At 35.5% G+C, this 15,570-nt stretch overlaps 1 long non-coding RNA gene, 1 other non-coding gene and 1 pseudogene across 2 annotated transcripts; 2 read left to right on the top strand and 1 right to left on the bottom strand.

Annotated features, from left to right (window-relative positions):
* LOC132036792 (cytochrome P450 CYP72A219-like) overlaps positions 1-11,038 on the top strand; it is an 11,910-nt pseudogene extending 872 nt beyond the window's left edge.
* Positions 4,129-4,480, top strand: LOC132037393 (uncharacterized). The gene is made up of 2 exons (XR_009409864.1): positions 4,129-4,199; positions 4,297-4,480. It is a non-coding gene; the product is annotated as an uncharacterized LOC132037393 (long non-coding RNA).
* Positions 11,039-12,327: 1,289 nt separating the features above from the next.
* TRNAE-UUC (transfer RNA glutamic acid (anticodon UUC)) lies at positions 12,328-12,399 on the bottom strand. The gene has a single exon. It is a non-coding gene; the product is annotated as a tRNA-Glu (tRNA).
* Positions 12,400-15,570: the final 3,171 nt, after the last annotated feature.

Raw genomic sequence — 15,570 nt, 5'->3', positions numbered from 1 at the left:
CCACCTACATCGGCCCGAATCGAGGGGTATCGCCTCACGTCGTACCCCCCGTCCGAAACAGGGCCCGCTTGTCGACCTCGGATCCTTGTGAACCGAACTTGGCCGATAATATCCGAAGCCGCGAGCTCGATTTCGTCGGGAAACACCGAACCCTAAGGACATCGCGAGCATCAGCTTTTAAGTAGATTCGTACATTCGAAGTATAAAAGAAAGTGATTCGAATGTAGAACTTGAGGAAAGTGAAGTTAGATCGGCAAGTCAGAACGGGAAGGGGCAATGCTCGAACCAAAATGCTTCGAGAAGATGATGACAAAATCGATTCTTTTTTTTCACAAAAAATGTTACGATGGATCGAGCGGCAAATCGGTGTTTATGGAGAAAACGAAAGAACGCGAAATGAGGAGGAGTTGGAGAAAACGAAGCATAAAAATGGTAAAACGAAGGGGTAAAGGCCTATATAGGCGTGGAAGAGGAACGGTTACCGAGGGCGACCAATCGATTTCGCCACGTGCCCCGTTATTAATGAGACGCGACCCGAAACGACCGGCAAAAGGCGGTTCGATGAGCCGACCATTCGGGGAAAGGACGCGTGGCCAATAAAAGGGGAAACGTTACGTATTGGCTCCCGCCAAAAATGAAGAGATAAGAGCGAGATGGCCGAATCTCCGGTTTCGAAAGTTATTCACTCCCCGTTATTCCGACGGATCGGCATGACGGGAAGCGAGTGGCTATCCGTATACGGTGAAAACCGGATATGGCCCAAACCGGGGATAGAGAAGAAGTAGGACATACCGGATGCTACCCGATCCTTTCCGGGAAGGGTCCTGGTGGAACGAGCCTCTTCTTCGTTATTGAAACGGCCAAGACCGCTTCTCCGAGAGTCCGTGGCCGTCGATCCGGATAGCTCGTTGTCCCGAGTGACCGTTGGTCCGAATAGCGTTGCATGAGAGCCACGCGTCGCAGCGGCGTCCGCCATGGTCGCCCACCAACCACGCGTGTGTCGACAGGCGCCGTCGGGCCTAATCCCACCAAATCCGCTCGCAGTCTGTCTTGTTATTATTATTTTATTAGTTCACATTGTACAAAGCCCATAGAGGCAACAATATAAATATGGGCATCCCTCCTTTGCGCGAGTTGGCTCCTTGATGTTCTCAAAGAATACTTGTAATAAAATAGATCATATATATACAATCTTTCCTTCAGTTTCTAATTCGGCCAAGGCTGTTTTGTTCACGTGTATAGTGTGATTCAATCCATCAAGTACTCCATACTGTCCGTACGCGATTATATTCGCAAACAAATCGCCACTATTAGCCTTTTCACTAAAGAACTCTTGAATATATACTCTCTCCATTTCATACATACCAAGATCCAAGCACATATCCTATACCCACTTACAAATTCGATTGATTATCCGATTTCGGGGTAAACAAAGTGGTCCACGAGCACTGAACCTTAACATAAAATGTGTTTTATGATGAAGCTAAGATGACACTATTTTGAAGCGGTCCATGTTACCTGAATCTAAAACACAAGTCATGTTTAATAGTTGGGTTAAGCTATTTGCTTTAGCTGGTGATTCTGTTTGCAAGACTGTTATATATAACTCTCTGACTTTTTCACTAACAAATTAATGAAATCTGTTATTTACTTCCCTCTTTTTGTGCATGTGTACAACACTTTCAACACTTCTTTCACAATAGTGTGAAGTCTAAGCATCAATTAATGTTATCTCCATCTTATCAATTCAGAAATGAAGATTCATTTTCCTTCTCTGTTAGATAAGATGAACAGATTAGCTAATTATCACTTATGCATTTACTTAACCAATTCTTCTATTGACAATCTTTGGTTCAGTTGACAGTTGTTGCAGTTAATTTGGTTGCTTCGGAAAAACATGCTGATGTTTACTACGGCAGTGCAACTAGGTAAGTTTTCAAAAAAAAAAAAATCCTGCAATGTAGAATAAACCAAGAGGTATTGAGGTGCTCTTATTCTTTTTTCTAGCCTATGCTTTCATGTGAAGCAAACAATTATCCCACGGAACTACTGTTAAGTATAGTAAACCAACATCTAATCATTAAAATTTTCCAAACCAATGGCGGATTAACATAATTGCTAGACTTAACTGATGCATAAAAAAATGTAATCTTTCAAGATGTAATTTGATATTTCCTGCAATATGTTGTTTTGACTGTAAATTTAGTAGTCTTTTGTAAAAGCTGCAAGTTCTCTTAAATGTCTGGACTTTAGAAAGTAGAAAGTTGCTTGTCTCCGCCTCTTAGTTATAATGATTACTTATCTTTTTGTTTGTTGAATGCACATTAGTGTTTTCTCTTTTTAATTTATTGGGTTGAATCTATTGGAAGTACCTAAGGTGGAGGTTAGGGTCCATATTTATAACTGTAGAGGACTGGAAATCTTGATATTAGTACATATTAGCATTTTTTTTTTGTGTTTAAGTTCTAATGGATAAGTTTTTGGGTTTCACTTAATTACTCTTATCACATCTGAAGTTCAGGTTTGACTGTCTAAGTCTCATGGCGAGTTACTCATTTAACTTTTTAGTTTTATAAAAGTGAGGAGACTGTTGATATTGAGAAAGTGTATGATGCAGCTTAAGGATCCAAATGACATTAACAGGCCTCCAAAAGCCTAATTCATATTCATGTATCCATCTGATAGCCTCCTGCTGTTTCATGATTCTATTATTTAAGTCACTTAATGTTGATAGTGCACCTTCTTCTTTTTTCTCTGCTTTTGCTTTAGTGCAGTTTTAATATTGAGAATATGCATTTTTCTCTTTTATTTTTAATTATTTCCTTCCTAAGAAGGTGGATTTATAAGGTGAAAATCTTCTCTTCTTCTTTTTTACTTTTCTTATTGTTAGTACTCTGTGCAATATGTGATTCACATAAAGGAGTGTGGACTAATGAACCCAAGACTTGTGATTCGATACCAAAAACCAAGTTATTATATAACCTTGAATAAAAGAAAAGTACATATAACTTATCACTTCCCTCATTCCTCATTTTATTTTGACGGTGGATCTTTTCAAATGAACATGAACATGTGTTTAGCTAAAACACATTTTCTTCTTTCCTAAATCTTTATAGACATCTTTCTTACTGTTGCAGCTCATGGGAGATATGCTGCTGGATTTCTCAAACTCTGTTGTGATGACACTTTATGTTGGCTCAAGAGGCAACTTGAGGATTCTTGTGAGCCTGCACAAGGTATTGATCACTTTTCATGTTCCTCATTATCATTGTTATTTGTTTGAACAAGGAAGATCAATGTATGCATTGTATACCTGGAATTGTGTATGGCTAATAGTTGTGTATTGACAAAAACTTTTTTCCACCCAGAGGCAAATCTTCTAAGCAGCAAAAATAAATTTTTGTACAACATAACTTTTGGGTAGTCTTTCTTGGATTTTCAACATGCATGTCAGTTAATTTAGCTGATTTACTCATCCATGTTTGTTTTCTTACAATCAATCAATTTTACTTACGAAGCTAAGGTCCACGTACACTTTATATTAGCCGTAGTAGCTCTAATAAGAGGAGGAAAATTAGTTCAATCAGCGCTTACTTTACCTCTTGCTAGGCAAAGATATGTACTAATATTTCTTGCTTCCATACACTCATAATTTTACAGATTGTACTTTCTTGTATTGTTTTTTATGTCAATCTTTCAACTTCAAACGGCCAATGTAATAGAAAAAAATTCCTTTTCAGGAGACATCAGCTATCTCCAGTTAGATGTCAAAAATTATCCATTTTTTTCTTTTATAATGAGAATTATCCAGTTCTTATCCGTTGCAAGTATGAAAAGTGGACAACTCTTAGATTTCCTTTTTCTACAGCCATTATGCTTACATGCAGTGGGTGGTACTTTTCTATTCTGTGTATCTTATGTCTGCTGAGGAAATTTACGGTTTGCTAAATAGGTGTTCATTTTGTCTCTCTTGATTAGCATTCAAATTTATACTGATGCATACTCTTTATTGTTTATCCACCATCTTTCTAAACTGACTTCCACTACCAGGTAGCATTTAGGAAAGTACTTATGGGAGCATTTAGGACTTTGCCAGAATCTCTCCTAGGCAATCCGTATAATTTCACGCCTAAGCTCGCCTCATGTTGCTGGTCTGAACAAAAGGGTCCTATTCACAAGGCTCAGAATTCTGATTGATGGTAAACCTTAAACATTGCATTACAATTTGATCCTATTGCTTGTAACCTATGGCAATTCTTATCTAACTTTGTATCTTTTTTCTCTTCTCTTTTCCAGTTAATACCTAGATGCAATTTCTACAGCCAACTACGGCTGCTTGAATCCAAATTGTAGCCCCTTACACAAAGAACATCAAAAATTTCACAACTTTTCTCTTTCTAACAAACTTGGCAATGTAATAGTATAACTTTGTTCCGCACAATATGAAGCATATTATCTTTATGTGAAGCATATTTACCTTTCGCTTTGCACAGGCTCGGGCCATCTAGTAACTATATAAGAGAGGATACAAAATTTTGTAGTCCTTACATTGGTTGTATAGGAATTTCACTTTTTGGTGATGTGGAGGTGCTACACGTGTTGCTATTGTTGCCATATCCCAATTTTTGTCCTGTTATTTTTCTAAGACAAAATTCTGCGGTAGTTTCGCATGAATCTCATTATACGACGAAATCATTAAAGTTAGATTCTTTATATGGATCATCGGATATTATAACCTCAAAAAATAAAAATTAGAAAAAATTTCATTTGTTTGATTATTATTAATTTGGGAAAAGGGTCAAAAATACCCCTCTACTTTGGAAAAATGGCTAAAAATATCCTCCGAACTTATTTTGGATCAAAAATACCCCTCTCATCCTTAAAGTTTTCAAATATCACTGTCTTGTGGGAAATTATCCCAAATAACCCGAAATCATTATTTAAACCCGTTCCATCGTTTAAACCCGACCCAACTAAATAATAACTCATAAGATCCCTTTATTCCCCCAATTCCCTCAAACTTCAAACCTACATATTGGGGGAATAAGGGGATTTTATGGGTTATTATTTAGTTGGGTCGGGTTTAAATGATGAAGCGGGTTTCAAAAATGATTTCGAGTTATTTTGGGGGATAATTTCCGTCAAGACAGGGGTATATTTGAAAACTTTAAGGATGAGAGGGGTATTTTTTACCCAAAATAAGTTTAGAGGATATTTTTAGCTTTTTTTTCAAAGTAGAGGGATATTTTTGACCCTTTTCCCTATTAATTTTTTTAAAAAGTCAAATACATAAACTAATAAAATATTGTCCTTTAACTTTTAGATATCTTTTTGTACTTTAATATTTTAGAATTTTTTAGAAAGTGTCAAATTGATATTACAAAAACAAAGAAACAAGAACAAAAAAACCAAAGGGAAGAGGGTTAAATATACCCTCTACTTTATTTTATTAACCAACTTTATACTCTGTTAGTGATTGTGACAAATATACCCCTGCCGTCTACAAAGTTTACACCGGTACCCCTATTTGAATGGAAAACCCCAAATCCTATTAAATTAGAGCAATTTACACAAATGACTACACTTTGGGGTTTTTTTTAAAGCATAGCTACACTTTTGCTAATTATATTTCGTAGCTACAGTAAAGTGTATTCAAATTCGGCTGTATTTTGTTGTATCCCAATTCGACTGTATTCCAATTCGGTTGTATTTACACTGTATTCAACTTATTGTATTTAAATTCGGTTGTATTCAAACAACATAAATGAAAAAAAATAGGGATATTCATCTGTATTCAAATTCATTGTATATATAAAATAATTCGGATGTATTCAATTAGGTTGTATTCATTCATAACTACTTTTACATTGTATTCAACTTATTTTATTTAAATTTGGTTGTATTCATACGACATAAACTATATTCGGATGTATTAAATTCAAATGTATTCAAATTCGACTGTATTCCAATTCGGCTGTATTTACACTGTATTCAACTTATTTTATTTAAACACGTCGGAGAAGATGGAGAGGAAGACGACGACTTTGCCATTGATGAAGAAGATGACGTCGTATCCATTCAAATCAACACAGATCCATACAAAAATCAAATGAGCTATTAACAATCCATAACTCTAGGGTTAGATTCGACGGCAAAGGCAACGGCGGCGGCTGTTAGACTCGCTGGAGAAGATGGAGAGGAAGACAGAACTAGACGTTAGAGAGAGAGAGAGAGAGAGAAGACGTTAGAGAGAGAGAGAGAGAGGAAGAGGGAGTTGTAGACATGGAGGAGGAGGAGGGAGTTGTAGACATGGAGGAGAGAGTTATATTTTACCTTAATAGATAATAAATATCATTAACATGCAACTTTTAGCTATGGGAAGTAATTGATGCAAACTATAGCTACTAAATATAAACCTACTACTAATTTGCCACGCCATGTAGATTTCCCATTAAATTACCCAATTTCAATTAAAATTACCCAACCGCCTCTTTTAACCCGACCCGCGATCCAAAATTCCAGCATGACACCATCTCCTCTCCCTCACTGTCGCTTGCTCCACTGCTGGCGAGCTCCAGCCACCATTACATCACAGCTGCTTCCCCTTTCCGTTTTTAATTCTGTTTTAACTGCTAATGTTTCGCGTTACTGTTGTGTATGATTTATTTCTCTAATTCAATTTCTAGCTCAAAGTAGGAATTTTTGGTTTGTACTTCTCATCCTTCCTCTCTAAGAAGGGTCCTTGTTCTCATGTTTGATTGTTGTTGCTTCTTGATTGTTACCGCTATCCTTCTTGATTGTTATTTATGTTAATATAGGTTAGGAGACCACAAAAGTTATTTCCAATTTTCGTACAATACAGGATTGGTAGGCATTAGACTTGCAGTAAGCCAGCAACTGCATATTAGTTGTAACATTTAGACTAGAGGATGGAATAGGTTTTACTGCCATACTATAAGCTTAAGTAGAATATATGGTTAAGAAATTAGCCAAATATCTAGATAAATAAGGGCTGTAGAAGCAGGGGCGGATTTAGTCATGGCTCAGGGGTTGGACAAAATATTACAGTGTATATTTAGGATAAATTTTCTGTGTTCATGTACATATATTAACTTTTAAATACCCTGAACAAATGCAAAAGGCTAGGTCAAGTAGTCCAGTTATTTTTCCAAACACCCTGAGTGGAAATCTTGGATCCGCCACTGTGTAGAAGGATACATTGATATTGTTGTTTGCTGCATCTGAGAATGCATGAAAAGAAACCATAAAACTGATGATCTGTCTTGGGGGAAAGGGGATTCGGGTGATGTTGGAAGATGAGAGTTGGTGTAGAAAATTGCTGCAAGTTTTTGAAGAATCGAAGAAATTTGGGCAAAGTAGAAGAAGAGAGAAGGAAGTCTGTGGGTACAAGGGAGAAGACCACTGGTTTCGTGGGTGGTGGGTCGGTTTAAACTTTAAAAGAGGCGGGTCAGATAATTTTAATTGAAACCAAGTACTTTAATAGGATTTGGGTTTTCCATCCAAATAAGGTTACGGATGTAAACTTTGTAGACGGCAGAGGTATATTTGTTCATAATCACTAACGGAGAATAAAGTTCGTTAATAAAATAAAATAGAGGGGTATATTTGACCCTTTTCCCAAAAACAAATATCTACAAATTCAATTTTTAACGTCAGCCGGGCCAAATGACACTAGTGTTTTATATATATATATAGGGGGCAGAATTTAGGCAATAACAAAGTCTAACAAGAAGTGTTTTACTCAGATAAAATGGACACAATTCAAATGATAGTAACATTATCTTGTGGTACTCTGTTTGTGTGTCTATGGAGAATACTGAATTGGGTTTGGTTCAGTCCAAAGAAGTTGGAGAGGTTGTTGAGAAAACAAGGTCTAAAAGGGAATTCTTACAGAATATTGTATGGGGACATGAAAGAGCTTTCTGGGATGAATGAGGAAACTTATACAAAACCTATGAATCTGTCTGATGATATTGCACCAAGAATGGTTCCTTTCTTTCTTGAAACCATCAAGCAATATGGTATGTTTGATAGTACCTTTTGGAATAGTTGTTTAGTAAATGACCATCTTTTTTTTCTCTTGCAATTTACTGACGTTACATCCTTTTGAGAAAACTAAAGATCTTATAAGAAAACGTTAGATCACAGTATAAAGTTTTGTGCCTTATTGCAAATGTTAGAAGAGATAATATATAAGCAAACATTAGACGAGCCTAAGATAATTTTTCAAGGACTATATTCGCATTACTTTTAGAAATAGGAACAAAATCTAGACTATAACCAAAAAAGGGGACATTTGCATAAACACCGTTAAATCCCTCATTCATATTCCTGTATATTAATCTCTTTTTCTTTGAATTTTACCAATAAAGAGTTGGTCAAGATTTTGAATCATATATACTTTATTTTAGTTATTTGAAAAAAACCATGTTTCACTTCAAAGACCTCCATTTTGTTAAGGATAAAGTATAATTGTCTGGATAACATGTACGGAGTGTACTCAAAGTATGCAGTGAGGGGAAATATTTGTTGAAGAGTTAGAAGACATAATTAAGCAAATATGTGTCTTCTTAAATAACTTAAGCTTTTAGATGAGTTGGTCACACACAACATGATTTCCGGGTAGGTAGAGGTCATGAGTTCGAGTCTCACCGCCACGAACCCCATTATCAAAAAGAATTTACACGTATTTTTTTCATAAAAATGTATTATCAACACGTGAAGAGGCTTGTTTAACACGTAATTAAGTAAATAAAAGTGTTATGGTCATCTCTTCATTGTAATTTGATGAGCCTTCTTCTCCTGATTTAGTTATCTTCTGAAGATCACCTTGTTCATTTCTTTCTAATTTTTGGTTGTATAAATGTGCATTTCCAATTTTGTACTAGTAGTTAATCCTGAGACATATGCTTGCAGGGAAATTTTTTTTTATATGGATGGGTCCAACACCACAGGTATTGATCATGGACCCTGAGCTTATAAAGGAAGTACTCTACAAAACCTATTTGTATCAAAAGCCTCATGCAAATCCATTGCTCAACTTATTGGTACACGGACTAATAAAGCATGAGGGAGATAAATGGGCCAAACATAGAAAAATCATCAATCCTGCTTTCCATATAGAGAAGCTAAAGGTTTGTCTCTGCTTTCCTTGTTATGTTTTAAGTGTTGTGTCATTGACATTTTTCTTCAATCTTGAACAGCATATGCTTCCAGCTTTTTACTTGAGCTGTAGTGAGATGCTGAGCAAATGGGAAGACATTGTTTCAGTTGAAGGCTCACATGAGATAGATGTGTGGCCAGAGGCGGATCCAGGATTTAAATTTTATGGGTTCAATCTTAAGATTTTTAGCATTGAACTCATTATATTTTTAAAGTTAGGGGTTCATATCTACTATTTATTGTAATTTTAATAATTTTTTACACATAAATTTAGACTCCGCGTCGAAAGTTTGGGGTTCAGTTGAACCCCTACCTTGTAGGCTAGATACGCCTCTGTGTGTGGCCTCACATTTCGCAATTGATTTGTGATGCAATCTCTCCGACAGTTATTGGCAGTAGTTATGAGGAGGGTATAAAGATTTTTGAACTTCAAAAGGAACAAGTTCAGCATTATTTTGAAGTTGTACGATCAGTATATATCCCAGGCTGGAGGTAAATTAATTATCCTAACTGTAGCCAAACTTTATGTAAGAAATGCACATTGCTTCCCTTCATATAACGCACAGTTTGCTGTTCAATGTAACACTATTTTAAAGATTTTTGCCAACAAAGAGGAACAGAAGAATGAAGGAAAATAAAAAAGGACGTTCAGACCTCAATTAGAGGTACTATCGATATACGAATGAAGGCAATGAAAGCAGGGGACGCCGGTAATGAGGATCTATTGGGCATATTGCTTGAATCAAATTTTAAGGAAATTGAACAGCAGGGAAACAAAAATTTTGGAATGAGCATCGAAGAATGCAAGTTATTCTATTTTGCTGGCCAAGAAACTACCTCAGTGTTGCTCCTGTGGACTCTGGTGTTGTTGAGCAGGTATCAAGATTGGCAGGCATGGGCAAGAGAAGAAGTATTGCAAGTGTTTGGGACTCAGAAACCAGATTTTGATGGATTAAATCGTCTAAAAGTTGTGAGTATTCTGGTTTTGTTGCTTCAACTTCTATTGATAATCAGTGTGGTGAGACTTGAACTCAGGATTTCTGCTTGGTCTAATACACCATGCATAGAATTGTGTGTCATCTCATCTACAAGTTTAACGGGGCTGATCTCATTTCCATAATTTCTGTCTACGTTGGTTACAAGCTAGTGGAGTACTCCACCTATAGGAAGTAGTTTAGCCACAAAAATTTAAGGAACTCAGCCCGTAACTTCATGATAAGAGTGCCTCCTCACAAAAGGGGTCGTAGTGACCAGGCCCAGGAGACTGATTACTAAAAACACAGGTCTAGGCAAAGTCGTAACACCATGTATGGTTCGGGTTTAGAAGGTCTAGGCGAACAAAGTCCTGTGAACGGTGGCCGTAACTGTAAAATTAAATTTTTGCATATCTCATTCATGCTAGATATAACTGAAGGAGGAACATTTCTGTTGCAGGTGACATCTTTTACGAGTCATTAAGGCTATATCCCCAGCCATACTAAATGCCCGGCGAAGTAATGAAGACATTGTATTTGGAGAAGTATCTATACCACCTGGTACACTAATCTCATTGCCAGTTATTTTATTACATCATGATAAAGAGATATGGGGTGAAGATGCAAACAAGTTCAATCCAGAGAGATATAAAGAAGGAATATCAAGTGCAACAAATGGCAAAGTTACATACTTTCCTTTTGGCTGGGGTCCTAGAATTTGCATTGGACAAAATTTTGCCATGTTAGAAGCAAAGATGGCTGTGTCTATGATCCTACAAAGCTTCTCTTTCGAACTGTCTCCATCTTATGCGCATGCCCCTCAGTCCATAATAACCATTCAGTCTCAGTATGGTGCTCCACTTATTTTCCACAAACTATAATTTGGTGTTTGTGAGAGGTGTCTTGCAATAAATAAGAGTTTGTTCAAACCCGGAAAATGGCGGAGCTACAGTATTAGATACGAGTTCGGATGAATTCAGTGTCTTTTGTTTAACTGCGAACCCAGAAATAAAATGAGGTGTGGATTCGGTGGAAAAGAAGAATACACTATTGGATCCTTCGACCGGATGAACATCAGAATCTTCACTTTCATTATTCACAACTCATAAACTTTAAATTTTGACTCTGACTCGGATACATGCTTTTAACAGGGTTTTAGTGTGGGGAGTAGGGAACCGTCAAGATTCGGTTTGGACCTCTCTACAAGAGAAAAATCGGTAATAGGTACTCCTCAATACGCCTATCCTTTAGTTTAGTGGGTCAAGTCCTCCAGCCTTCCATTAGGAAAATGTCTACAGTTAAAAATCACCGACACGTCAAGATCCAAATTCGAATATGTTGTTGCTTGTGGATCATAAGAATTGCTTATAAAGTATCACTTGGAGACAACAAAGAAAAAAATCAAGATCATCTGAAAATGGCAAAGCCACACTTCCTTTATTTTGGAAATGACGATGGAAACAAAGAGAAAGGTCCATCGGAGAAGATGAGACCCATGTTTTAGTTGATTCAATAAACAAAAAATTTCATTGGGCTTGGACAAGAAACCACCAGAAGCAGAAGAGCAAATTGGGCCTATTCAACTAAGACCAAGAACTGGGCTTTCAGTGAGGAATAGGCCCAGACCATTACATAGTCTCTTGTTCAGCAAGTATATTTAGTATATGTTTATTTTATTTTCCTGATGTAATTATTAGATAGTTACATAGCATCAAATTAAACTAGGACACCTGTACAGTTTGTTAGGCTAGAATATTCCTTTTGTAATGCTATATATACGTGTACAGTGGAAGAAGGAAATACACAGAAAATTTTATCTCATATTTGTCTTTCAATTTATTTTGGCTTTGCTTTTTACCCTTTCATATGGGAGATTTTAAAGTACTTTTAACTTTAATAAGCAGACCTATAAAAGACTGCAGCCTTCAAGGGATTTAATTAATTGATTAGCTTGCAACAAGTGTTTGGAAAATTCATCTAAAATGGCCTTAGAACAAATATCTTAATAACAGCAACCCATTGGAGAAACCAGACAAACAAAAAAAATCCTAACTTTTGTGCTGCAGCTGTCACAATGATCTGTTAAATTAACAAAAAGTAAAGAGAATGCCAAACCTTTAAACAAGAAAGGGAATGAAGGACCTCCATAGCGAGTAAACAAAATAAAAATTTCCGTTACCGGGAATCGAACCCGGGTCTCCTGGGTGAAAGCCAGATATCCTAACCGCTGGACGATAACGGATGTTGTTTATAGCTCTCTAACGTATCTTATTTACCCCATCAGTGGTTGAGAGTTTAGGTTTGGTCAAGCTCGGATGCATGATTTCAATTTTATGCTTTCAATATTTAAGATTCTTATCATTGAAATCATCGTATTTATAAATTTATTGGTTCATATCTACTATTTATTACAATTTTAGTATATTTTTACATATAGATTTTGTGCTCTTAAAAAATATTGGGTTTAGATGAACTTGGGGACTGAACTCTACATCCGGCACTATTGCTGGCAGGACATCGGAGATGTAAGACGGCTCGAAAAATGGTTGCATGGCAAGAAACGATGATTATGGAACGATATGGTAAATTCTCTTCTTATAACAGATTAACAGTAGTTTCTGGACTAGTTTACGCACATCTCAATTATCATTAATTAGTTACTTGAATAATCATCATTAGTAACCACTAGGTGCACACAGGATAAATTGGAGTGTGTCTCGCTTGAAACTACTAAATAGACAAGGTAGTACAGGAACTTCTCATGTCTCATTCAGCAAACATTTGGTGGTTTAAGTTGAAGCATAAATATAAATCATACCCAACTTGTCATGATGAAAATATTTTATCGGAATCTATTTAAGACCTTCATAAATATATCATCCAATTGATCTTCGGGTCTATACAAAACGGAGAACAAGTAATCTGAAATCGTACACAGGTAAAATGAGTAAGTCACAGTCAATTTCATTATGTTTAGTACTTTCATGCATGCTACACTAATTTGATATGTGAAGAGTAACTTAATCATCATGACAACAAAGATGTTTGTTAGTGACTAATAGCCTGTTTGGCCAAGCTTCTAAAAACAGCTTATTTTAAAAAGTACTTTTTTCAAAAGTACTTTTCAAAAAAAAGATTTTGGCTAAAAGCGTTTTATATTTGGCCAATTAATTTAAAAAGTACTTTTGAGCAAAGAATTAGTGTTTGGCCAAGCTTTTAAAAAGTGCTTTTATGTGTATTTTTCTCAAAAGTACTTTTCAAAAAGTGCTTTTGGGTTTTATTTTTTTTAAATTTTCCGAAAAACTCATAGCTTCGATACTCTCCAAAAGCACTTATTTTCTTCCAAAAACTTGGCCAAACACCTCACTTTTTTTTAAAATAAGCACTTATTGTAAAAATAAGTACTTTTGGGGGGAAAATAAGCTTGGCCAAACAGGCTATAAGGCTTCAAACCAACTTATCTAAATGGTGATGATCAATAGTATTTCGTCCGTAGACTAAACCATAAGCGCATAGTCTTAGATTCTACTCTCTTTTTTTTTTCTTTTTTCTTTTTTTAAATTGGGAGTAGGGAACGGGATTACAAGGTAGGGAATCGATACATACTCCGAATCAAGCATAACTTTTATTCTTAATTATTTCTCCACCATTTCAGGCTCCCGCTAATTAACAAAGATGAAATTGCCTCTAATAGGCTTTCATCGATTTTGCATCCAGCTCAATTGTAACTGCACAACATTCATGTATGAGTTTAGTATACAATATGTTTACGAGCTTCTTTGAAGTAACATAAGTTTAATTCCAGAATGGTTCAATGTTTGATGGTCGGTGTGGATGTAAATTTTTTGACAATGTTAATTGCATAGGCATAGACCACTAGAGTAAAGCCTTCTTTTTTATTTCTTGCAACTAATGTGGCCCAATTAGTAGGCCCAATCAGAGGTCCAAACCAATAATCGAACCAATAACTGATAAAGTTGATACCAAATCGCCCAACATCGATTCAGTTAATTAACAGTTTAGTATGTCTAAAGATCGACCAACGACAATTAAATCAATAATTTCAAAAACCAAATTGAAACAAGTGATAAGTAATTGCACCCTCGCCAAATTGACTCGAGCTTTTAGATGATTAATAACTTGAGATATACCCAAAATGACTCTGAAAATGAATACATATCCAATCCAACTCGTCCAAATCTAAATGGTTGAATGAATTTTATTTTCATGGACTAAATTTGAACCCCTATTGATACATTGACATTCTTTTAACTAATTTTTGCATTATTATTAGCATTCTTCATCACACTCACCAGTTTATTTTACCTTATCTTGTTTTACATATACTATCACCTTTCTCGATGTTGTTCACACTCACCAGTTTATTTTACCTTAACTTCATTATACATACACTATCACCCTTCTCAATGTTGTTTTAAAATGAATATGATATTAACTTCAATTTCAAATATTAGTTGGTTTGACAAACTCAATTTACTTTAGAATATTTGTGTCATCTTTTATGGATCTTATGGATTATTTTTAGGTAAATACTTCTATACCCCTATTCGGTATTTACAAATTTAACCTTATCAATTACAAATTAGGTAGTGAGGATACATGATTAAGCGATATAAATAAAATAGTCCATATCTTGTATTGGTTTATTTAACATAAATATCAGGTGGGGATAAATTTTTATAGTCTAGTCATTTTATTAGACTCCAAACCCATAAACAATACTATCAAATATTGTGCCGGTTAATACGGATCTGAAACTTGTGATACATAGTTCAGTATCGCAGAAAATCAACCACCATTGCAATAAACAAACTTAAATATTCTTTTTGCTGTGTGAATGTTGAGGTACGTGGTGACATTACAAATTCTCATGATTGATCAAGTGTCGTCATTTTTCAATCTATTATTTTGTTTATTTTAAAGGTTCTGAGTTCAAGATCTATTTTCCTAGTCCTAAATTGCTAAAATAATACGAGGGGTACTCGTTTCATGCGGCGATTTTTAGATATTCTAGGACGAATGATAAGTTGATAACATGATTAAATAAGTCATTCTTACTGCAAAATAATTCATTTACCTTATCAGTATTTTATTGCAAATATCAAATGTCACTGACCAATGCTTTTCAAACAAGATGGTTTATGTTTTTTCCATGGTCAATTTCTGCATCTTGCGAATATAAAAGGCAGAATAATTCAGCATATATTATTTTAAGTTTGATGCGATTCTAGATTCTCAATTATATTTCTTTTTGTTGAAGCTTGACAACTTCAATTCAATAATGATTCTTCGAAACTGTATTTGAAGTTGTGTCCTCTCGAGTCTCGACCATTAAGTTAATTTTCAACAAAAAGATTATAATGTGAATGTGATACCGCCTTTTCAAGTTATC

Source organism: Lycium ferocissimum, chromosome 11 (assembly GCF_029784015.1).
Source record: "Lycium ferocissimum isolate CSIRO_LF1 chromosome 11, AGI_CSIRO_Lferr_CH_V1, whole genome shotgun sequence".
NCBI classification, from domain to species: domain Eukaryota; kingdom Viridiplantae; phylum Streptophyta; class Magnoliopsida; order Solanales; family Solanaceae; genus Lycium; species Lycium ferocissimum.
The sequence above is the reverse complement of the archived record's forward strand: the minus strand, read 5'-3'. Positions and strand labels throughout refer to the sequence as shown.